The sequence below is a fragment of the Equus caballus genome, chromosome 16, assembly GCF_041296265.1.
Source record: "Equus caballus isolate H_3958 breed thoroughbred chromosome 16, TB-T2T, whole genome shotgun sequence".
In the NCBI taxonomy this organism is placed as follows: Eukaryota; Metazoa; Chordata; class Mammalia; order Perissodactyla; family Equidae; genus Equus; species Equus caballus.
Genome location: NC_091699.1, coordinates 83,297,893 through 83,322,793, shown reverse-complemented (window position 1 = coordinate 83,322,793; position 24,901 = coordinate 83,297,893). Strand labels below are relative to the sequence as shown.

Sequence of the window (24,901 nt, the reverse complement as noted above, 5' to 3'; positions counted from 1 at the left end):
CTGCTTTTCTTTATTTTTTTTCCTAAAGATTGGCACCTGAGCTTATCATCTGCTGCCAATCTTCTCTTTTTTCCCTTCTTCTTCTCCCCAAAGCCCCCCAGTACATAGCTGTATATTCTAGTTGTGAGTGTCTCTGCTTGTGCTATGTGGGACACCGCCTCAGCATGGCCTGATGAGCGGTGCCATGTCTGCGCCCAGGATCCGAACTGGCGAAAGCCTGGGCCGCCACAGCAGAGCACACAAACTTAACCACTAAGCCAGGAGCCGGTCCCTGCTTTTCTTAATTAAACCATTCTCAGTCAATTAGGAAGAGTGCTGGAGATAAACATCTTTCAGCATCACTCAGCTGAACTTCAGTTGCTATTTCCCTACTCCCAGCGTGCACCTCACAGTTTGGCCCAGTCAAATGAGTCCCACCACCACCAAGTCCAAGGAGGTCCTCACCCGCTCCCTTAGGCTTGCTCAAGACAAGCGCCTGACTTCGGAGCTACTCACCACCATCAGATTTCTAAATACAAAACAACTTTTTGTTTATTCCTATTACAAAAGCAATATATGTTTATTGTAGAAAATTCAGATATGTGAGAAAGCAAAGAAAATAAAAACCACTCATAATCCTACCACCCAGAGATAACTACTGACCCTTCCAGGCCTTTTTCTATTTGTGAACTTTTTTTTTTTTCCAAAAATGACATCAAGAACTCTATCTTATTTTATAACTTCCCCATTTTACTTATCAACACATTGCAAACATTTTTCCATGTCATTAATTATCCTCCAACATCATTTTTAATGGCTAGTTAATATGGTTCCAACAGCAAACTTTGAACACACTACGTCAATCATTAACTTCAGCTTTCTGAGAGCTGACAGGCAAATTGGATGACCATTGTCAGCAATCCTTTATGCAGGAATAGATCCATAACCATCGCAGGAAAAGCCACATATGTGAAAATGAACAGATGACAATTTTGAAGTTTGCCCACTGAATGTAAATGAAGAAATGGCTTTTGATGGCCAGGAGAAGGTTGTGAAAGAACAAAAAGGAGATAAATTAAGAGTATTCATGTTTACCTCTTGTTCTCCATTCAGATGTCATCTATGGAGAGAAACTAGCTGAGACTAAAAGTGAAATAAAGTGTGTCTTCACTTGTGTGTTTATTTAGGATCAATACACTGGCTTTGAAAGGATTTGAGGCAACCATTCAATTACAGTTAAAGGAAAAATGAAACCACAGGAAATAGCAAGCACAGATGCTTCCAAGCACCTGGGATGTGCCCTTTGGATTGTTTGGTCCTGAATATGGCTCTAGATTCTCTAATTATAATGACAGCTATGTTTTTTTAGCCCCTTCTCTGTGCCAGGCACATACTAAGAACTTTATTTTCTCACGTAAGGCTCAAAACAACTCTATGAAGTAGGTATTATAATCTCCATTTTATGTGTGAGGAAATAGGCTCTGGGAAGTTGGGTAACTTGCCAGTTAGTGGGTGACATAACTAGTTAATGGTAGAGACAAGATTCAGATCCAGGTGTGCCTTCCCAAGCCCTTTCTTCTGTACTACACTGCAAAGTAACCACCCATAGTAGGCAGAAGAACGCCCCCCACACCCTACTGCGATGTCCACATCCTAATTCCCAGAACCTGTGAATACATTACCTTATACGACAAAGGGGAATTAAGGTTGCAGATGGAACTAAGGCAGCTAATCAACTGACCTGAAAATAGGCAGACTATCTTGGATTATGTTGTTGGACCCAATATAATTACAAGGGTCCTTAAAAGTGGAAGACAGAGACAGAAAAGTCAGAGGAGATATAACAACAGAAGCAAAGTCAGAGCGATGCAGTGTGAGGACTCAGCCTGCGGTTGCTGGCACTGAAGATAGAAGGGAGTCATGAGCCAAGGAATGTGGGCAGCCTCTAGATGCTGGAAAAGGCAAGGAAATGGATCCTTCCTAGAGCCTCCAGAAAGGACTACCCCCTGCCAACACCCTGATTTGAGCCCAGTGATACCTGTGCCGGACCTCTGACTTACAGAACTGCAAGACAATAAATTTATGTTGTTTTGAGCCACCAAGTTTGTGGTAATTTGTTACAACAGCAAACAGAAAACTCATACACCATCATCCTATGAACACCTAAAGACCATATTTGTTTTCTTAGACACAAAACCCACACACGTAGTACAAGTGGGACAAAAGAACTGCTTGCATGTAAAGAATTTCTGATATTCTTATGATCTAGAAAAGTACTGATAAGACTGCAAAGTTCTGGGTCAAGTGACACAGACAAGATTATTTTAGCCTGAGACAGAAACTACTTGCTGGCTTGCTTGCCTCCTGGGATACCGTTTGAAAGGTCTGATTTAAGAACCACACCCTCGTGATCATCTAGAAAAAAGTGCATTACAAAACATCTCAATGGCTGGCTCAACTGGCCTGCTGGATGTAGTTATTAAATATTGAAACAGAGCTTTGGTTGGATGCCATCAAATACGACTTTGGATAAATAACCAATGCTGGACAACAGGTCTAACCAATTTGGAGGCAGCAGACCTGAATTTGAATTCTGCCTCTATCATTTACTACCTGTGCATGCATCATTTAGCCTTCCTAAACCTCAGTTTCCTCTTCTGTAAGATGGACTGATATTACCAACTTAAAAAGTTATTAATAAGGATTTAATGAAAAGATAGATCAAAAGTATCTAGAACAACAGCAGGCATATAACAGGTATTCAATAAATACTAGGTTGCTTCCTTCCTGTTAGTAAAAACTGTGGAGATTTTGTCATTAGCATAGAAGAAATGTTTATTTTCCCTCTCTGCTCTGTTTCTATACCAAGAAGGCCTATATACAGTTTATGAATTGCTAGATTAGGAATTTTCTAAAGGATAAAACCATGCATTCTAGGAAATATTCTTAGGCCCAGCTTGAAATCTGCTCCTCCAGCTCTTCCAATGATTTTAGAAACTTCTGATTCCTTGTATTATATCTCTGATTGACAGAGCTAGAGTGATTTTTGTTATCTGCAATTAAACCCTGTCAGATACACAGATACACTGGCATACCAAGTAAAATTTAAGAACAAAGCCCATCCATCAAGGAACCTCTCCTGTCTACTCTGCTTTTATCAATATTATTTTAACACAGATGCCAATAAAGCATTAATACTGGTCTAATGAATCAAAGGTTGAAGATAATGATGGTGATCCCTTCTAATAGCCTTTAATTGCTACTAAATTTTCTTGATGAGATGGGATGGTGTATAATAGTAATTCATAGTAGACAATTTGCCTACATTTTGTTCCTCATGTAGTTACTGTTTTGGGAAAATAGCCTACAATTTTTCAACAAAGCTATAATAGATTTTGAATCAACCAGGATTGGTTGGTAGTCTGGGGTAATAATAACATAAGATTCCTTAAGGATGGGTAGAAGCACTTTGAGCTCATACTGAAGAAATGCATGTCAATTGTAGTAAATACGGATTTAGGACTGCTAACTAGGACAGAATATGAGTGATTACTTCAAGCCATCTTCTACTAGGAACCTTTTAAATTTTATATGATTACTTAGATAGTTCTCTGGAAATGCAATTATCAAGGCAAATTTGTTTTCTCATAACTCCCTTGCACACTCTGTCCACTCTCCCAGCCACTTCTACTCAAATCTTCATCTGGGCCCAGTGAGCAAATTCCAGGCCACGGGGCAAGTACTAAAATTCCTTCAGATCTCTGATTTTTAAAGTGCTCTTTCTGAGAAGACTCACAACCACAGACAAGTGGGAGCCATCATAGTACGACTCCATCTCCTTCCACATCCATGCTAGGCAGGACTTGTCAGCACGTCTCAAGTTTTCTGGGTTGTGAACAACCCAAGGCGGCTCCTTTAATCTGCCATGTCCACTCCTTCAACAGATCCTGGCACCATCTAAAGGGAGCATGCCAAGTCACAATCTCTTTTGTGGCCTGTGAATTCCATGAAGGCAAGAGCATTTTCATTCATATTTGTGTTCCTTGCACACAGAGCACATAATAAATGTTGATTGAACAAAAATAAAGACTCAGCCCTGAACTGCATCCTACAACTGCTCTCTGAACTTTGTCTCATCCTGCTATCAGCTATCACAGGCTCTGCTATTTATTCTCCTATTTCTGTCCTGGTTTCACCTTTGAGTTTGTCCTCACACTTGGCAGCAATTCTGACTCTCTGTGCTGAGGAGACTAGTTCCAGATCCCTGAGGAACCCCTCTCCTGGTCTGGACTGCCCCTGGACCCTATGCTGGCCCCAGGCTGGACCAGGATTGTCAGAATAACCCATCCAGGATTCACCCTGGAGAGGGGTCAGCATCTCTGCAAAGTTCTGGGATTGAGAGAACTTTCATTTGAGCTATATCATTGAAGAACTTTCCATCTAAAAATAGGAAAGCCTTGGAACCTTGTTGGTGATACCACCTTGTCATTTGAAACAGATCCTGAACCGCCTAGCAGGAAGAAATAAGGATAAATACCTAACAGTTACCACCATCAGTCATGTCTGCAAATCATGTGGGAAAAACTCCAGGGTACAGCCAGTTTAAAGGGGGGTAGTTAGGGATGAATTCTGATCTTTACATCTACATAATTGACCAGTAAGAAACTGATATTTGGCTCAAAAATCAGTTGGATATTAAATCTTTCACTCTATTCAAGAGCTTCTTGTTCTTGAGAAAAATAATTTGAGTCTGAGGGATGGCAAATGTGTTGCATTCTGGAATCTGGTTTTGGTGCTCTGACCCTGAGAATCCAGCCCTTAGATAGGGCTCAGTTCTATATTACTGTAGCAATAGCTACTTTTGTTTCCAAAGCCATTGTCTGCATCTCCTGACCCTGCCAACCATCTTGCAAATGCATCTTTTTGCTAGAAGGATCAGAGTAGGAATGTGGATGAATCAGCCCAAATCCATCATCATCACTGGACCTTGCTGATAACAGGTCAGTGCTGACATCCTCTGTAAGGATCACTCCCTGCAGTGCTAACAGATGCACTGCAGCACGAGAACCAGATGACAGGTTACTCATTCTAGGCTAGAAGAGATTCAGGGCACACCAGCCTGAATGATTAGCTCCTTGGCATGTCAGGTAACATCAGCTTAAAAGAAGGATACTCAGGTGAGAAAGAATCCTTATTCAGGGCTGAAAAGCAGAAGCTGCCCAAGAGGGTATGGGTCAAGGCTGCTTTGATGGGGCTGACCTAGCTGAAGGTGGGGTATGGCTGACTGAGTTGGGGATGAAGGCTGCTTAGTTGAACTAGCAAAGGCAGTGGATACTGGATCCCAGAGTGGGCCAGGCTGGGAGGAACAAGGTAGAATGTGGTCTGAGGGGGCTAAGAAGAGCTAGGCTAAGCTGGGCTATAGGAGAATGGGAGAGGGGCCTGGGGATTTTGCTGGGCTGTATCAGTCTGGGTTATAGGAAAGGAGAAAATTATAGCTAAGGGACTTGGAGATGAGGTGAGGTAAGAAGAAAAATCTGATAGGGTGGGTGTGGGGTGGTGGGAGAGGTGGGAAAGACAAGTGGGAGAGATGATCCAAACAGGAAGCCTAGCCCAAGTCTGAGCTGGAGATTCAGCTGACAGTTCCAAGGCAGAAAGCTAGGGAAGGGATAGCCAGGGGCTATCAGCTGTGTAGGAGTTGCCAGGAGTCAACAGTTGGCTCTGGGAGGGACAAAGACAGAAAAAGGAAAGAACTAAATAAGAGCAGAAGGTGGAAAGGGGAAAGGGCTGGAAAAGGGAAGGTAGGGATGGGAGTTTCCAGTCTGGTTAGAGCTGAGTTTAACATTCTTTCTTGCCATCAGCTTGGAAGCAACTGGGATTGTTAGTTGCTATGTACGCAAAATGCAGTGAGAAGCCTGGCTCCTCTATACTCCATGGTGGTTAATGTTAGTAGACTGTAATGAGCCATGTATAACAGGAAAGGAAAAGGTTAACTGAGCTTGGAAAAAAAGGCCTTATGTGGCAGTTTTCAAACAAGAAGGTTGATTTGGCTTGTGTGAAGGCGGTGATGCCTGATTTGGAGCTGAGCAATTTATGTTGTACCGTTTTAAAATCCATTCTGGCACACTGTGATGAATGTGTCGGCTGGCAGCTAAGAACTTGCTGGAATGCAAGAGTCTTTCACCATTTATAATCCACACTTCCCTTCCAGGAAAGAGTCTTTCTAATGTCTGAAGCAGTGGATTTACCAATTTGCATAAAATATGCCATTCTCAATGAACATATATTTATCATCTACCACTTACATTCCCACTGTCTTAAAAAAAAAAGGCAGCATCAGTTTGCAGTGAATCAGCACCTTTAAATCCAGCTGTGCTGGGTGAATCTGTGAAGAGTGGCAGGGAGTCATCGCTAGAAGGGGGAGGAGCAGGAATAAAATGATCCTTTTCAATTTCCGTGATCTTTTTTGTATGTATCTAAGTGGTTAAACCACCAACTAGGTGAGATGCTAATTAAATGTAAAACAGATTACAGAGCTGTTCTGATATGCTTGTTAAAATTGTACTTATTTATTGGTTGCTTATCATTTACCTAACTCTCATGAGAGAGGATCAAACAGCCCAGCTGAGTTCAAAGAAGCCTGCCAACCTCCCAGGACTTGCATCAGTCCCTGAACAAAAAAGGGATGCCCAGAATCAACGGTCTCTCTCAAATCCCTCAAACACTACATATACCACCTCCTCACATTTGCCCTGTTCTTGCTATCCATGAGAAAGCCAAGCCTGAAATCCCTCTTGAGCCAAGAATTATGGAAATGCCAAATGAATTAGTTCAAAACTTTACAAATTTGGTTTCATTTCATCATAAGTGATTCTTCACACTATAGACATCACTCAATGAAATTACAACTCAGTCACATCTCCCCATATATCACATTTCAATAAACTCAAATAAGATAAAGCAATTAAAAAAACGGTGACCAGATGCCATCTTGTTTCAGACCAAACCAAAAGTCAAATTTTGAATAAAACTTAACAACATCTGGCTGGTTAACTGGCATACCTAGATTTGTTAAAATCACTCTACTCCTTTAACGTCTGTCTGAGAACATATATATAATGTTATATAATGTATAACAGCTATAGATATATATAATGCTCACATATATATAATGCTACTGTAAAGCTGAAAAGAGATTTTATAAAGTCCAGTCATTGGCAGGGACATTGTATAAGAAGGACAAGCATAGGATAATCCATCTCATTAAGAGTTAATTTTACCAGCAACATGTATCAAAATTTAAAATGTGTAAACTCTTTGACCACACAATTCCATTTCCAGGAAATTATTCTAAGGGGATCACTAGTAAACTACATAAAGATGGCATGCAAGGATATTCATCCTGGCTTTCTTTACACAATGAAACATTGGAAATAATCTAATGTCCTTTAATGTGGGAGATTTAAATAAAAACATCAATGCATATTATGCAGTCATCCAAAAGATAATTTACATGTATATATTGACCAAAAAAACATCTTCATGTCACATTGCTAAGTAAAAAAAAGGTATACAAAGGTATTCATAGTATGATTCTATTTATATAAAACAATTTATATCTATACTATGGATGGTGGAATTTCAATTATTCAGTACTTTCTTCTTTTTACATTTTTGTTTAATTTTCTACATAAGCATGTATTTACTTTAAATCGGGTTGGGGGAAATCAAGCTGTTTTCATCAGAGGAAAAAAAAATTGTCACTTTATATTTCAACCAGACCAGAATAGTCATCCAGAAAGCCAAATGTAGCTCTTGTATTTCTGCGCCTTCTGTTGGAAGCAAAACTGTGGATAAACAGACCATGTTACAGAGAGAATTTGAATGGATGGTGTCTAGAACCCAAACCAAAACAGAGGTGAAATACTACATCAACTAAGGAGGATGTCTTTATCACATACAGTGTTTGAAGGAATTAATTCATTGTGTGTGCGTGTATTACTATATTTTCATGACTAACAACAACAAAATAATGTGGATTCCAAATGGCAGCAAAGAATAAAATTACTATTGGTTTTTCTTACAGAAGTTACCACTCCATAAATCTTTGTATTAATGTGGAAAAATCTGACCTGAACAGATGGACCTCATGTTGTTTTCTAAAACATGAACAGATTTGTGATCTTCTGGACCAGGAAATGAAGTCAGCACTAAAACAACAAACACTATCATCCATCTCCTAGAATTTCAATTTAAGAAGTTAATAAAAGCAATATTTTCCTCTTTAGAAATACAGTGATACATTCCTGTCTTAATGGAATGTGCTCTTGATATAGTAACAAAATAGTGGGATATTTGTGGCACTGGAGGTGCTGGTTGACTGATCCCCAAACTGCACTAGTTTTGGAGAAACCCCTCACTGTGGTTCTTGGCAGGTGGCAGCATTTGGCTGCTTCCAACCTTCATTCTCCAAGTTTCTCATGGAAAGCACATCCCTGAGGCTTGCCAGTCCGCCTGGTTAAATCTTCATGTCATTAACCCAAGCACCCCTTTTCCTTGAGCATCTTCACAGGAGCAGTTTCACAAATAGATGCCCTTGGGTTGAAGACCCAGTATGGGCTCTCTGTCAAGCAATTGGCAGCTTTGCATTTTTTTTCCTGCTCCACCACTTTCTGGCTATATAACTTAAGGCTGTGAGGAGACCAGTGGCCCAGCAGGACTGGATCTGAAGAGATGGGGACAAGGAGGTGGCCCATGAAGTCAGGATATTGGTTATATAAAAGGAGAATGAGCAAACAGTTAAACGTATTGAGGATAAAGGGAGTCAGATTTATCATCATCAGAGAAGGAATTTACAAATAGGAAAAGGGTGAAGAATAGAATGAACCCTGTGGTGTTGGAGTGGAATTGATATTAGAGTTAACTCATGGATTTTAATATAAATAGATGAATAGATATAGAAATAGATATAGACATATGTATATATGTTTGTCAATTTCCTGGCCCTGTCTGCTAAGATGGCCTAAAAGCAAAAACACCCCAGTAGCAATGACCACATCTAGCACCCAGATCTTGCATTCTCTACTAGAAGGAACCAGGGCTCCTTGGAGAAATATCTTTTGAAATGACTGAAATGGTTGGGGCAGGAAAAGTACAAGATGAGCCTGAAACATCCTACACCAGAAAGTACTTTAAGAATAATATAGAGATGTCAAAAGAATACAAGAACAAGCTTGAACAGGATTCCAATAGCCAAATCTGTGACAATTTCATCATCAAAATCAATAATGATAGTAATGGGTTATAATCCATTGAATAAAACAGAAATCCACAAGTCCATACTAATGTAAATAAACAAACAAACAAATAAATAAAAAGAAAGAAAATTCTTCCTTACAATAGAATACCAACTAGTAAATGTAAAATAAATGTTGAAACTGGAAAAACTGCCATTTAGCAATCATCATAGTAATAATTTATTCAAGTAAGAATCATCATAAAATAAGTGACTGAAAATTTGTTGCAGAACAAGACGTTTACATAGTCTCAAAGCATCTCACCACAAAATGCTTATTAATTACAAAGGGAAAACTAATAACTTTACAATGGAGAAGTTATCATCTAACAAAGTCATCAAAGTTAACATTACCAGCAAAAAGACAAATCAATATTGTGTCTCTTAATAAGATACACTGAGAACACAATCTTGCTTCTGTCATATTCCTACTAAACATTCATAACTTGCATCTAATCACGAAGAAACATCAGACGAACCTGAACTTTCAAAAATGTCAAGGTTACTAAAGACAAGGAAGGAATGAGGAATTATCACAAATTAAAGATTAAAGAGACATGACAACTAAGTGCAATTCATAATCCTGGATTTGATTCTAGACCAGGAGTAAAAATATTTTTCCAAAGAGGAAATTATTGGGAAAAATGGCAAATTTTGAATGAGGTCTCTGGATTCAATGGTAGAATTATATGTGTTAGGCTCCTCATTTTGATGATAATATTGTGGTTGGTTATGGAGGAGAGTATCTCGTCTTTAAGGAAAATACTTTCTTTAGGGATAATTAGGCATCACATCTGTAACTTACTTTCAATTGGTTCAGAAAAAAACAGAAAGGATACAAATGAATGACAAAGCACACACTGTAAAATGGTTACAGTTGAGAACTTGGGGTAAAGGATATATGGGAATTATCCTCACCCAGGAGTTCATTGGACTATATGTGCAACTTTCCTGCAAGTTTGAAATTATTTCCAATAAAATGTAAAAAAATATGCTGGGGATAACAGTATCTACCTCATAGAGTTATTGGAAAAAGTACGTGAGTTAATACATGTGAGGTGCTTAAAACAGAGCAAAAAGTACACAGTAAATGCTAAATAAATATTAGCAATGATGGTGGTGGTGATCAGGACAGTGGTAGTGGTAATGAAAATCCTGAACTGTAAACCACAACTCATCCCAATCAGGACAAGGTGACTCTGAGACACTTGTTTTCTCTTTTTAGATTCAATTTAGAAATTGAAATAATATTTATTTGCATTTGAGACGCTAACAACACTATTAAATTTCTTTGTTGCAGTTTAAGCACATAGTGTTCACATAGAATAATATTTTATAAACTGGTGTCCTCAAGCAAAAAATGTGTTAGTAATATTTTTTAAATAATCAAGATCAAGTTTTTGAAGTAATTTTCACCCTTCATTAATTTAGGCAAAATGGTGATAATGAGCAAATATAAATCATACATACATACATATATATCTTTTTATATATACATATACAATATATATTAGCATATATATTTAATATAGGATACCCATATACAATACTATAATAATATACATAGAATTAAAGACAATGACGTTGAAAAAGACTTTGGGTGTCATCTACTTCAATTCCTTTGCAAGTAACTGTATCTTCTATACCATCCCCCAAAACAGTCCAGTTTCTGTTTGAACACCTACGATGACAGGAAACTCACTCAAAGCAGCCAGCTGGAAATCATTTTGATTGTTAGAAAATTACATTTTAACATTGAGTCAAAATCTTTCTCCATATAATTTCCAGAGGCTGTTCCTATATATTTCTTTTGGGGTCCCTAAATAATTCCCTCTTCCACACAACGGCATTTCAATATCAGGAGGTACTGTTTCTACTCCCCCATCCCAGGTCTCCCATCATGAGTTTTCTCTTCTCCATTCCAAAAACCTCCTCTTTCTTCAATTATTCCATGTATAATCATGGATTTCAGTCTTCTCACCATCTTAACCACTCTCCCCTGAACATACACCAGTTTCTATAACTTCTTCTATTCAGGAGATTCCGTTTCTATGTGGGCAGCCTGAGACTGCACCAGCTATTCTGGCAGCCTCATGCATTCATGTTTATTCCTTTATTCAGTCAATATTTACTGAGTGTCTATGATGTGGAAGGCCCTATGCTAAGACACATTTAGAGATAAGACCAAGACATAAGCTTTCTCTTAAATAACTTACATGTTCATTTGGGAGAAAAGATATATGGTAACAAGTGCCATAAAACACACAACACATGCTATGCACATTAAAGGAAGGAAATTATACAATTAAATAGGTATTTACTCTAACACAACAGTATTAGAGAACAAAGCAAAAGTAATGACAGTTCCAGACTAGATCTATTTTGTTTTGGGATAGTGTGAAAATTGGTAAAATGCAGCAGGTTGAGATTTAAGCCACATTAAAAGAGAAACTTCCAGATTAGAATTATCACATGGAATCAGAAGACACAAAGGGTTTGTATCTTCTTGCCCTTGAGAGCTCTGACAACAGGATCAAAAATCATTTGTCCAGAGTGATTTACATGCAACTTTACAGACAGGCTAGAAAAAATAGATTAGACTACTGGGCACCAGGTTTATACCAAGTGCTTTACACATATTATTTCACTTAATCCCACAACCCAAACAAGGTAGGAACTAATATGAGTCCCTTTTTTTACAAAAAAAAGTTAAGTGAAGCTCAGCAAGTTTCAGTGATTTGCCCAAGCTTACAAAGGTGCTTACTATGGCAGCCAGGGTTCAAATCCAGGCTGTTACCTTCCAGCCCAATTTGAGGCCATCGACTACTTGCTACCCAACAAAGCAATCTCAGGCAAACTCCCACCCACACCCCAACGACCTTCCTGGAGACTTACTTGGAGAAGCCTCTCACTGAACAATCTGTTCCTCCTCTGGGTTCAAGAACACTTTCTACGGGGCTCTGTCACAGTCCTTGACAGATGGCATCACTGTGAGCTGTGTATGTTACACTAGCCCCTGATAAAGTGTTACTGCTCCAAGAACAGAGATTATGTCCTTATCTTCTTCTTGGTATCCCAAGGTCCCAGGAAATGCCAGACTCAACAAGCGCTGGGAGAATTCATGAGTCCTCTGGCACAGCCGGCCTGCTTTGGAGAAAGCCGTCCTCTGAACCGGAGATCTCTAACCCTGGGTCTAATCAGCTGTAGTGCAGAGTTTTGGCTGCCACAGTTCTGCAACCTCACTCTATCTTCTACCTCCTAACTACTTCCCACCTCCTACCTACCTCCTAAATTAACAGAATCCAAGAAGTAATGTGAGTCTCTGACTTTGGGCCACTACCACCCTCAGTGGCCTTACTCACCTTTGGGATCCTCACCCCCATTTAGAACAGTGGCTCAGCCAAAGTTAGAGAGACCAGAGGCAAAATAGATGGGAAATTAGGTCACCTAATATTTCTACTTTCCTTCATCAAGTTTTTAAAGTCAGAGTTTAGGAACGTTGTTGATACTCTGGGATCTTAAATAAAAGGAAAGGGATACAAAGCAAGCAATTCTGATACAGTCAGGAAATGATTAAACGAACTGCAGTAAAGATGACAGGCATACGGACTGAACTCATATATAATCATAACTATGAAATAGTGTTAAGTGCACAGAAAGTATTACACATGCCCAGTGAACACATACAATTCTACTACAGCAATGACTATAAGAGAAACTAGAATGAATAAACAATTTAATGTGTAGAATGTTATTTAAGTGTGATGTTATATAAGCCAAAATTTTTAAATTATATATGTATATTAACATTTATAGGGCAAAATAAAATTTTGGTCCACAGGAAAAAAAAAAATCTCTGTGATCTCAGCTCATCTCTGACATTTCCCTACCACGTAGAAAGGTATTTCCTGTGTCCAGATGAGCAGGCAGATGGATGAAAAGTGAGAAAGGAGAGGCCCTGGAGCGATTATTGTTCTCCTTCCCACACCCAAACCAGTGGCCAGCAGACAGTGACAGTTGACGTAACACTTTGGTCACCTGGAGAATCTATTGCTAAGGGCAGAAAAAATATGTGTGGTGATAAGAAGGGTACTTTGCCTGATTTTATAATCAAAATAATGTAGGAGAAACATGAAATAAGAAGGAAGATACAGCAGTGGCCCATAACATCCTGGAACTGTGACTCATCAGAGTTTTTAATAATGCCACCCATGGTGCAAGGCAGCCTCCGCAAGACAAATGAAACAAGATTCTCATCAACAGTGAAATGTTTCAAAGTGCTCAGAAAAAAAGAGGGCCTGGTTAGAATATGATTAATGTCATCATTTTTTTCCTTACCAACAAATTCCAATCCCCAACGGAAAATTATATTCCTACTCAGGTCACTAGGAGGCAAAGACTCCTCAAGCACCTAATAATTGGAGAGGGTCTAATCCCCATTATGGTAACCATAAACTATCAGATTGCCAGATAGGCCAACGACTGCTGAGATCAGCTGGGAGATGTGAAGTGTGGAGAGCAATGCAAGTTCAAAGGTATTGGAGAGTTCAACTATCCATTTGAATTAAAACAATGTGAAAATTAACTTTATAAGCTCTAATCAAGCTTATATTATTGGATTATTTACATCTATACGTATTCTCATTAAGTCTGTGTCTTTGAAAAGATTCTAAATTATATAAAAGTATTTTTTAAAGTGTAATTAATTAATCTGTCAATCTTCCTGCCAATCTCCCCAAATATGATTTTCTAATGTGACTGAATTCACTAACCCCCATTTCTAATAGCTAAAACAGAAGTGTCAGCCATGTTAATTAAATGAAACCAGTGTGATAATTTCCCCTCTTCAGTTTGGGCCCCTCTGCTTGCAACTGCCCACCCCGACCGGAGCTGCCTGACAGGTCTACCAACACAAAGGGACAAAGCCGATTAGATCTTGTTTAGAAACAGAACTGGTGACTATCTAAATATAATATGAATCCAAGTTCTAGTCCTTAGTAAATTTAATTGTGCTCTTTCTCTCAATATCTCTAGTGAGATATTTTTAGAATCTTTAGAATTTTAGAGATTATATTTTTATAATCTTGGGATGGGGATTGGGGTGGTGTTCTAAGTGTAACACCAAGATCAGACATCACAAAAGGAAAGATTGACAGATTTGACTCCAGGAAAATTTAAATCATCTGTACAAAAAAACGAACTATAAAAAAATTTTACATGACAAACTAAAAACAACCACAAAGGGTCAACATCTTTCATCCAAAATGGACTCTTAAATACTCAAGAAAATTGGGCAAAGCCATGAAAAGGTAATCATAGAAGAAGAAATACAAATGACTAATCGTCATATGGAGAGATTCACAATTTCTGTAAAAGACACGGAAACAAGAATTAAAAGTAGAGTGAGATATCTGTCTTGCCTCATAGGTGAGGAAAATGGAAAATGCTGACTACCTCTAGCACAAGTGAATGAAGAATCTAGAACATCACGTATTATTGGTTGCAGAGCAAATTGTTACAAGAATTTTGGAGGGCAGACAATGTGCACCCAAATGCAAAGAGTGCATTCTCCCTAACACATCAATTTCATTTAGGAATTTATTCTAAGGAAACAACACAGAGGTATATTAAAAGAATGTTCAATACAGCATTGTTTTTATTATCCAAAAGTTGTAAATAATCTAAATGTACTTAAATGGGATACTGATTAATTCAATCCTTATATGTATCAGATGGGAAGATATCCATATCTTATGCAAAAAAACCCAGAAAAATAGATAAAATATTATTCAATTTATGATACACGAAATTTAAAATGCTCACTTTTCACATTTCTAAAGTTAAAATCATCTTACAATTGACAATATCTTACATTCAATGAAATGTATGTTTATTTATGAATTTAATAATCTGGAAGTATTTATTCCAAACTAATATTCAAAGTTACCTTTGGAGAATGGCTTACTAGAGGCTTTCATTTTCTACTCTGGTGTTGTTTCCATTTTTATAATCAGCTATATTTTAAAATTTATTCTCTAAAACACAATAAAACTATTCCCATTTAGCACAGGAAGAAAATAATACGGAAAAACTCATCAGTGCCCCAATAACCATTCTTTTGTTATTTGGAAAAAGTTATTGTGATTCATAATGGATGCCAAAAAACAGTGTTTGGGTTTTGGGGGTTTTTTAAAGGCATGTGACTAACCTTAAGTGTGTACATTCTTATGAACCTCAGTGACATGAATTCCTAATTTGGCTAAAAAGTGGACTTTGTCAAATTTTCTTTCATCTACAAAAAAACACTCTAAAGAATAGCTTCTTTTAAAAAAGACTGCATACTATCAGGTAAAAAATTTCACAGACTAAATAGCATTTTAAGCGAAAACACTTTCATTAAGTATTTAGAAATTAAATACATCACATTAAAAGGTTCAAACTCAGTAAAATGTTACCCTTCATAAAGGACAAGCCCATGGATATGAGGATTGAAAATAAATAACTACTTCTTACACATCAATCTTCAGTAGAATTTCACATCTGGCAATGAAATGAATTTACTAAAAAGGAAAGTGGGGGCATAAATCTAGAGTTTAAAATGTAATCTCTTTTACAAAACCATAAATACGGTAGATTATCTTTTATTATAGAGGAAGGAAAGACTGATACAAATGCCAGAAATTATAAAGGAAAAAAAGATATATTTGACTACATAAAAATTGAAACTTTCTATAAAGCATAAAAGATCATAAAGTTTAAAAATTAAAAAAATCAAGAAAAAATTGCAACATATTTAACAAAGTCCTTAGTTCTATGCAAAGAACTCTTATAAGTAAGAAAAACTATAAGCATACCAATAGAAAAATAAGGAGAGAAACACACAAAACAAGAAATAAATTTGACCAGTAAATATATGAAAAGATGTTCTTTTTTGCCTATCCAATTGGAAAATACTTTTAAAAGACTGAGAAAACCTAAAAACCTAATTTTGGTAATAGTGTTAGGATACTGACATTCGAAGTCAGTGTTTATAGTGGTATACATTGGTACACATTTTCTGTAGCACAATCTGGAAATAGTGTTCTTCCAAAAAATAATTCTTGAGTACCCATATATCGCACTGTTACAGATGTTGAGAACACAGTAAAGAATAAAACAAGACAAGAGAGGAGATAGGAAATAATTCAACAAATAAAGGAACAAGTCAATGTACCAAAAAATAAAATGTAGCTACCCATTGGACCATCAATTTCACTTCTAGGAATTTGTTCTAAGAATATAATCAAACAAGTGCACAAAAGTTTCGTCAAAGATGATAGTTGCAGAATTGTCTATGACAGCAAAAAATTGGAAATACACAAATGTTCATGATTATGAGATTGTTTAAATAAATTATGTTCTACCTACAAAGTGCAATATTATGCAACCCTTAGTAATGATCACTTAGTTTTATATGTATTGGTTTGAAAGACATTAAAGATAAATTATATAGTGAAAATGCAACCAACAGAAGCTTGGTCCATTTAAAATGCATGTGTGTTCATCTAAAAGAAAATCTGTTTACAATGATTTTCTCTGGTTTTATGCATTTCTCTATCACCTAAATTTCTAACAATGAGCATACATTTTATGAGAGATAAACCATAAATACCAACATTTTGAAAAAATACATACGTAATCTTTAAGGAGATTCAAACATACCACCAGTATATTTGAAATTATGATTTCAGCATTATGATGCATCTTAGTCATATTTTCTTCAGATTATAACTTTCCATGGGACTATTATCCAGATATTGTTCTGTATTAAATTTTTCATCAATTCTTTTTCTTTAAACTTCCTTTAGGAACATATTTTTTGTATCAATATCAATCTTACATCTTTATAGACTACCTTTCTTCTGGAATTAAAATATGTATAAATAGCTAATTGCTCAGCAAAATACCAAACACTTTAATCCAGAGGCTCTGTGATTTCGGAACAGATGATTATGAATATTAATGGTTCCGCAGAATTCAGAAACACTACGTGTCAAAAAATAAAGATGGATTACAAATAAGCTCTAGAAAAATGTCACTTGTAGCGTTTGATGGTGTTGAAATGGTGAGTGTAGTTACATGTGCGTTACGTTTGTGTGCATATACACATACATGTATCCTACATATGTATGTGTGAGAGTCCCTGTTTATTGTGCTCATCGTGTGTGCTTGCATAGGTAATCAAACCTGTTATGCACATGCTTTATCTGCAACCCCACGGCGGGCCACAATTGCCCTCATATCGTCAAGAAACTGGCATCAACCCATCTGCAAAGGGTTTCAGTGTCGGGCTGGCTCCACTCTGCCCACCTGCCTTGGAGATGGGCTATTTCTGGCAAATGTGCAGAGTAGAAGGGCAAGGCGGGCCGCGGCCCGGGAAGAAAGCCGACCAAGGCGCTTGCGGCACTTCAGCACCAAGGACACGGGCAACCCCAATCAAAGTCCTTTCGGGCGGATCTGCCTGCGGAGACCGCCCCTCCCCAGCTGCCCCCAGGCCTCTCCGCCCCGCGTGTCACTAATTCGGGGCCCTTAATCGTCTCTCGGACGCAGGCTTTCGTCCTGCTCCTCGCCAAGCCCCGAAAAGCCTAGACAGAGATGCAGGTCCGCGCAGCGCCCACACTCGCCCCAGTACGCGTCTCCTTCCTGATGGCCCGCGCGACCCTTCCATCCTCTCCTCATCTCAAAAGAGGCCAAGCGAGCGCACATGGCGCAGTAATCCTACAGCGCCCAGAGACGGTCTGGGAGAGTTCGTGTTTTCCTGCCCGGGGCTGGGGAGGCTGGGGGACTTGCCCTGTGCCTCCAGCCGCCACACTCGGCCGTAGCCTGGCCCTCCCTCCACTACTCCTTGCCTTCGCCTTTCAATGGGGAAAGATTTCTACAAACCATTTATTCTGCATGAAAATCTCAACCCATACAGACTGGCGTTCAAGAGGCATAGACATGAGACAAGAGATTAAAGGAAAATACTAATTCTTGGCCATATTTCTAAAACCATCCAGCATTTTTTAAAGTTTGCATTTGAAATTGATCCCATGACGCCACAGGGACTCACCCTTGTTTGGGTGGGCTCGTGGGCTAGAGGAAAGCAATAGCCTGGCCTTTATCATGGGGGCTGGGGAAGAGCCCCGAGGTGCGACAGTGGCAGGAAATGGGGGCGCAGATGCTGACCCTACCGACCCGGTGTCCGGGTCCTCCAAGAGAGCAGTGCAAGGAAGTGGAGGCCCCGCGGCCTTTCGGGCGTCGAACCGAGTTGCCCGCGAAGGTCTGAGAAGGGGGCGGGGCGCTCCGCCCTGGGACCGGCGCAGCCCCGAAAGAGGGGCTCTGCCCCTTCGATGCCCCGCTGAACGCGAGGGTATGCGGTCGGGGTACGCACCCGCTCCTCCGGGAGGGGCGGCCGGGCAGGCAGGGTCAAGGCTCGAGTCCGCTGCTGCCGACCGCTCCCGGGGCCCGGTTACCTGCGAGTCGCGGCGAGGAAGGCGCGCCCGGTGCTCGGGCCGGGGCTGCCCGCTGCCACGCGCCCGGCCGAGCCTCCGAGCCCGCTGAGCCCGCCGCGCGCTCCGCCTGGAAAACCGCGGCGCGGGCAGCGGGGGCCGCCAGGCCGGGCGCGAGAGGGGCGCCGCGGGCACGGACACTGCGCCTGCGCCCTCCGCTGCCCCTCCCCCCGCCGGCCGGGGCCCGCCCGGGAGACCACGGAGGGCGCCCAGGGTTGGCGGCGGGATTGAGGCGCTTCTCCTCCCCGCGCGGTGGGAGGGTCTAAGGCGCCGGGAACCCGCCCGCTCCGGGCGCCTGTAGCCTGCGCCCTTGGAGAGAGCCGGTTGGAAGCTCGCCTGTGAGCCGGGGTGACGTGGTCTTCTAGAAGGGGGCAGGGAGGCAGCCTCAGTCCATTCCCACCGGTCTGCTTGCGTTTAAAAGTCGCAAGTCGATTCCCTGATATTTAAAGATATGTCTAGCATCGGTGAATCGTGGTCCGGAAAGGTCTTCAGGCTTCCCGGAGGCCACCTGGCATTTTACCGATGAGGTCTCCGAGGGAAGGGTCTTGACACTGCAGAGCTGGTTCCCGGACTCAGGTCTATAGTGTGCCCCAATCCCACGCTGAATAAATGTAGTCTCTTGGAAACAGACCTGGTCATCAAAGCAATGGACTAGTTGGGTCAAGAGGACAGAGGCCATTACCTAGGCCAGGCAAGAAAGGGTGAGACCTGAGCAAGGCCCTAGCTGTGGGGAAAGAGAGGACGTGACGCTGCTTTTCCTCTGTCCCTCCAGATCCACTCTCCACCCTGCTGTGTGACTCAGGACTGACCCTTATGGACTACATCGACTGTCCCCTGGCTTTTACTTGGTTTTGGCTAATGGATGTCACCTGCAGGAGATCACAGGACAGGATATTATTCAGGACCTCCCTCTACCCTCCTAGAGGACCACTTTGTTAGCCGTGGCTATATTCTTTGTCTGAAGGCGATTCCTCCAATCCCGTGGCCCTCTCCTACAGTTCTCTCTTGATTCTGGTTACCACCAGCTGCCCTTGCCCCTTCAGGACTGGGGCTGGTGATGGCTCCTAGGGGTTTCCTTTAACCCTGCCCACATCTTTTTAAACAGTCCATTCCTTAAATTCTCCTCTACTATCCCCTGGGTGTGCTGTACCATCATTTTCCTACCATTCCAGGACACTACACTAGATTGTAGTGGGGAGGATTCATAAGGAAAGAAAAAAAAAAAAATGTGTAATAGATAGAGGGGGCTTTTAAAAGGTGAGATGTCTCCCAGAGTCATATTGACAGTTCTCTGGGCTCCAGGGAGCCATCATGCTGTGTGGGTCCCCACTGGATCCCCCAGCCTGAGTGCACCAAAGATAGTTTGAGTAGACCCAAGAATGAGATTCAGACCACTCTTGACCAGTGTGTTCACAAAGGAGCTAGGGATCATCTGAGTGTCCAGCATAATAGAACTTTTGGATGCCTCTTGATACGAAGAGACAATCTAAATCTTTATGGAGCAGGTGCTGGTGCTCTCCCAACCACAGCTGGGCTGCTGTTGAATGAGCCTGTATTCTTAGGTCACTTGAAAGAGTCCTGGGCACAGTGTCTGGAAAATGTCTTTAAAAAGGAGCTGCTGAGTGAGGCAATTGTCAGTTAGAATCCGTTCTGTAGAAAACGCAAAGAACCTTCCCAAAAAGAGGGGAAATAAAAGGCAATAGAGTGAGTAAAGGCCATTAAATGGCCCCAAGCACTCCATATCAGCTTGGGCTGAATCCGGGACCCGAACATTTCTCTGGCTTGTAAAAACAATGAAACTGGTTTAACTAGTTTAATTCTTTCCCTACTCCCCTTCAAAAAACACATAGACGAAACAAAACAACCCTAAGGCACTATCTTGGCAAAATTTACCCAAAGGGAACCCCGGGAGTAGCTGTTTGCAAACAGAATTAATGTCCAAGCAAACACATTATTTGTACTGAATACAAATGAGACCAGAACAGAAAATTTAACAGGTATTTTCAGCCTTTCACCCTTTCGAAGAGGAAAGATCCTTTGTTGTTCAGAAAGCAGCCTGGGCATTAATTGCGCTGATCTAGGTAAGGAGTAAAGATACAGAAGCAAAAGGAGCCTCAGGAAGCTAGACTGATCTACAAAGCTCAGCTAGATTTTATGTTTCTCTTGGAGGGAGAAACATAGGGGAGGAGGAGAGCCAGAAAAAGTTTTGAAGCTGGGAGTGAAAAAAACAAAGATGCAGAGTGAGCTGAGTTTAGGAGAGAAGGTTTCTGGGAGATTTGAGAGTGGGACTAGGGATTTATCACAGCTGCTGTTCTGAATGACACTGAGAGATACTTAGAAACAAGAAAAAGGATTTTTAGATTTTTTTTTATGTGTAATAAGTGGAATTCCTCTTTTGTGCTATAATGCTGAGGGCTTTTTCTTGCAAGTGTCAAAAGTTCAAACTGATTTAAGAAAAGGAATATGTGTGTCTTAACTGAAAAATCCATGGATGGATAGCTTCAGGTATGGCTGAATCTGGGGTGCAAACAATGTCATCAGGATATGGTCTCTCCTCTCTTTGACTTCAAAGAGTTTATTCTCGTGTAGTGATTTCTTCCCACCTCCCCCAACTTTCCCCAGTGTTGAACTCATATTATCCTTATAGCTAACAATTCCAGTAAAAAGAGAGCATTTATTTCCAAGTAGTTCTAATAAAATCTTGGGATTATGTCTCATTAGCAAATTCTGGACCATATACCCAACCATATGCCTTAGTCTGGGGACAAAGAATGATGGAGGGGTTATTCTCCAAAGGAAAATCAAGGTTTTCTTATCAAAAGAAACCATATAGTGATGGGCAGGTGAAAAAACGACATGTCCACCACAGGTACCTTTCAAAAAAACTTCAGTTAAGATTTATACTGCTTTCTTCTTTTTTTTTTTTACTAGACTAGTGTTCTTTTGGAAATGACACTGTGTTGACATGAGCAGCAAAGCAACTGAAATGTTCTTTCTGCCTAAAAAATAAAGCAAGATGTCTTGCTGTTCCTATGGAGCGAGGTACCAGATGTCGACGAAAATAATCCATAACCAATCTATAAATGAAAATTTGGGTGAGTTTATTCTGAGCTTAAATCTGAGGATTATAACCTGGGGCCGTTCTTCCGGAAGGAAGAAAGGGCACCGAAGAAGTGGGGTGCACAGAGTGGTTATATACCCCCAGAGAGGATGTTTCACATAGGATTGAAATGTCCCTTTTACAATAGTCGTGAGACTGCTCTGTCGGCACAGCGATTGATGAAACAGCAGGTAGGTCTCCTGTCTCAGTGAACACAGCAGGGTGGCAGTCTGTTGTCTCCAGCTGAGTGGTCACAGGTGAGCTGGGTGGTCAAAGGTGAGTGCAGCAATCAGTTCCTAGCCTAAGGAAAGATGCTTATGCCTAAGAAAATGCCAATGTGGGGGGAAGTCGCACCTTTTATCTCAAGGGCCTTTGTTCTGGCCATAGGAAATGTCTAAGCAGATGTACAATGTGTGCTCAACAGCCACAGTCAGGCCCTTTTGGAAAAAACAAAGTCAGGCCGAATTAGGCTTATACCAAATGGCTTCCTCATATACTCCAATATATCTTAGTGCTTGCCATTTTTATTTGTCACAGAGAAGATTTTTGAAATATGTTTTGTTCTGACTTTCCATACATACACAGCCTTTATCTAAGTAAAGAGGCCCCTTTTCTGATCCCAGGAGACAATTGAGATCCCTCGAAACCTGAAGAAGTTACTAGAGTTCCTGATTACCATTGTGGAAACACTTGGTTTCCCCATCAGCACAACTATGACTTTGCTCTTGCAATCATACACAAAGCTCAGTACTTGCAGCAGTCTGGGCTAAGCCACTAAGAATTAGTTTGTACTCCTACACAGGAAGGCACACAGGAACACCCCATTTCAGGAGCAGTCACACTTTTATCAGCCTCAGGTACCTGACACACAACCACAAATCTTGAAATAAGTGAGGCAAGTTGCTGTCACTTCAAGCACTTGCTTTAGTCATCAAATTGTGAATAAAATGAAGGCACTAGCAATAAGCACAGCTATCTGTTTTCCCCCAATCAATTCTTTCTTCTTCGCCATTCACTACTCTTGTTACCATATTTGCTCGCTTCAAAACTTACTAGGTCTGGCCTGTAGATTCCTTGTCAAGAAGGAGGAATAATAACCTACTACAGGGTTCTTATGAGGATTTAATTAATTAATACATGTAAAGGGTTTAAGACAGTGTCAGGCACCCAGTAAGCACTAAAATAATGTTTGCTATTATGATTACAGGAGCCAAAAAAGTAAATCCCTCCAGATACATAAAATGAGTGAAAAAGTCTAGATGAAGATTATGTCTGGAGAGCAGGCTATATAAAGAGAATAGCTGGTAATTCAGCTTGAGAGACTATAAGGAAGTGTGAATCCAGTGTTGAAAGCTCTTCTATTTTTCAAATAGGGGATAGAAATCTTGATTTTTGTGAAAATTTCTGACCACTAAAAATGCAAATGCATTCATGACAAAAAACATTCAACAAACTGGGAACAGAAGGAAACTGTCTCAACATAATAAAGGCCATATACGAAAAACCCACAATTAACATTATACTCAATGGTGAAATACTAAAACCTTTTCCTCAGGAATAGACAAGGATGCCCGCTCTCACAACTTTTATTCAACATAGTACTACAAATTCTAGCCAGAGCAATTAGACAAGAAGAAGAAATAAATAGTGTCCAAATTGGAAAGGAAGAAGTAAAATGATCTCTGTTCACAGACAACATGAGTTTTACGTAGAAAACCCTAAATACTCCACAAAAAAAGTGCTACAACTAATAAACGAATTCAGCAAAAATTGAAGGATACAAAACCAATGCTGAAAAATCAGTTGCATTTCTATACACTAACAATGAACAATCTAAAAAGGAAATTAAGAAAACAGTTCCATTTAAAATAGCATGAATAAGAATAAAATACTAAGGAGTAAACTTAACCAAGGAGATGAAAGACTTGTACACCAAAAACTACAAAACATTGCTGAAAGAAATTAAGAACATAAATACATGGAAAGATATCCCATGTTCAAGGACTGTAAGATTTAACATTATTTAAGATGTCAATACACCCAAAGTGATCTAGAAATTCAATGCAATCCCTATCAAAATCCCAAAGACATTTTTACAGAAATAGAAAAATCCATCCTAAAATTCATACGGAAACTTAAGGGACTCTGAATAACCAAAACAATCTTGAAAATGAAGAAGAAAGTTGGAGGTCTCACACATCTGACTTCAAAACTTACTACAAAGCTACAAGAATCAAATAGTGTGGTACTAGCATAAAGACAGACATATAGACCAATAGAAAAGAATAGAGAGCCCAGAAATAAACCCTCACATATATGGTCAAATGATTTTCAACAAAGGTGCAATGAGGAAAGGACAGTCTTCTTAACAAATGATGTTGGGAAAACTAGATATCCATATGCAAAAGAATAAAGTTGGATCTTACACCATATGCAAAAATTAATTTGAAATTGATCAAAGACCTAAATGTAAGAGCTAAAACTATAAAACTCCTAGAAGAAAACATAGGGCAAAGCTTCAAGACATTGGATTTGGCACTGATTTCTTGGATATGACACCAAAGGAACAGGCAACAAAAGAAAAGATAGATAAGTTGGACTGTATCAAAATTAAATGTCTTTTGTACATCAAAAGACATTATCAACAGAGTGAACCAAGGCAACTCATGAAATGGGAGAAAATATTTGCAAATCGTGTATCTGATGAGGGATTGATATCCAAAATATATAAAGAACTCTTAAAACTCAACAACAACAACAACAAAACTGCTTAAAAAATTATCAAAAGATTGAATAGACTTTTTCTTCAAAGAAGATATACAAATGGCCAATAAGCACATGAAAAGATGCTCAATATCACTAATCATTAAGGAAATGCAAATCAAAGCCACAGTGAGATACCACTTCACACCTATCAGGAAAATTATTATTTAAAAAAATGCAGAAAATAACAAATATTAGCGAGAATGTGGAGAAATTGGAACACTTGTGCTTCGCTGG

The 24,901-nt window shown here is 39.7% G+C and overlaps 1 protein-coding gene across 6 annotated transcripts in view; it reads right to left on the bottom strand.

Annotated features, from left to right (window-relative positions):
- The window catches only part of SLC35G2 (solute carrier family 35 member G2), a 32,786-nt gene extending 13,835 nt beyond the window's left edge, over positions 1-18,951 (bottom strand). Inside the window, exon 1 of one of the 6 annotated variants that reach the window (XM_005600484.4) lies at positions 18,363-18,951. The gene's annotated coding sequence lies outside the window, so the exon portion shown is untranslated. Of the gene's footprint in view, positions 1-12,166; positions 12,306-18,362 lie in introns of those variants that run through there. The other 5 variants (XM_014731482.3, XM_023619808.2, XM_023619807.2 and 2 more) reach the window with 5 other exon arrangements.
- Between the last annotated feature and the right edge of the window lie 5,950 nt (positions 18,952-24,901).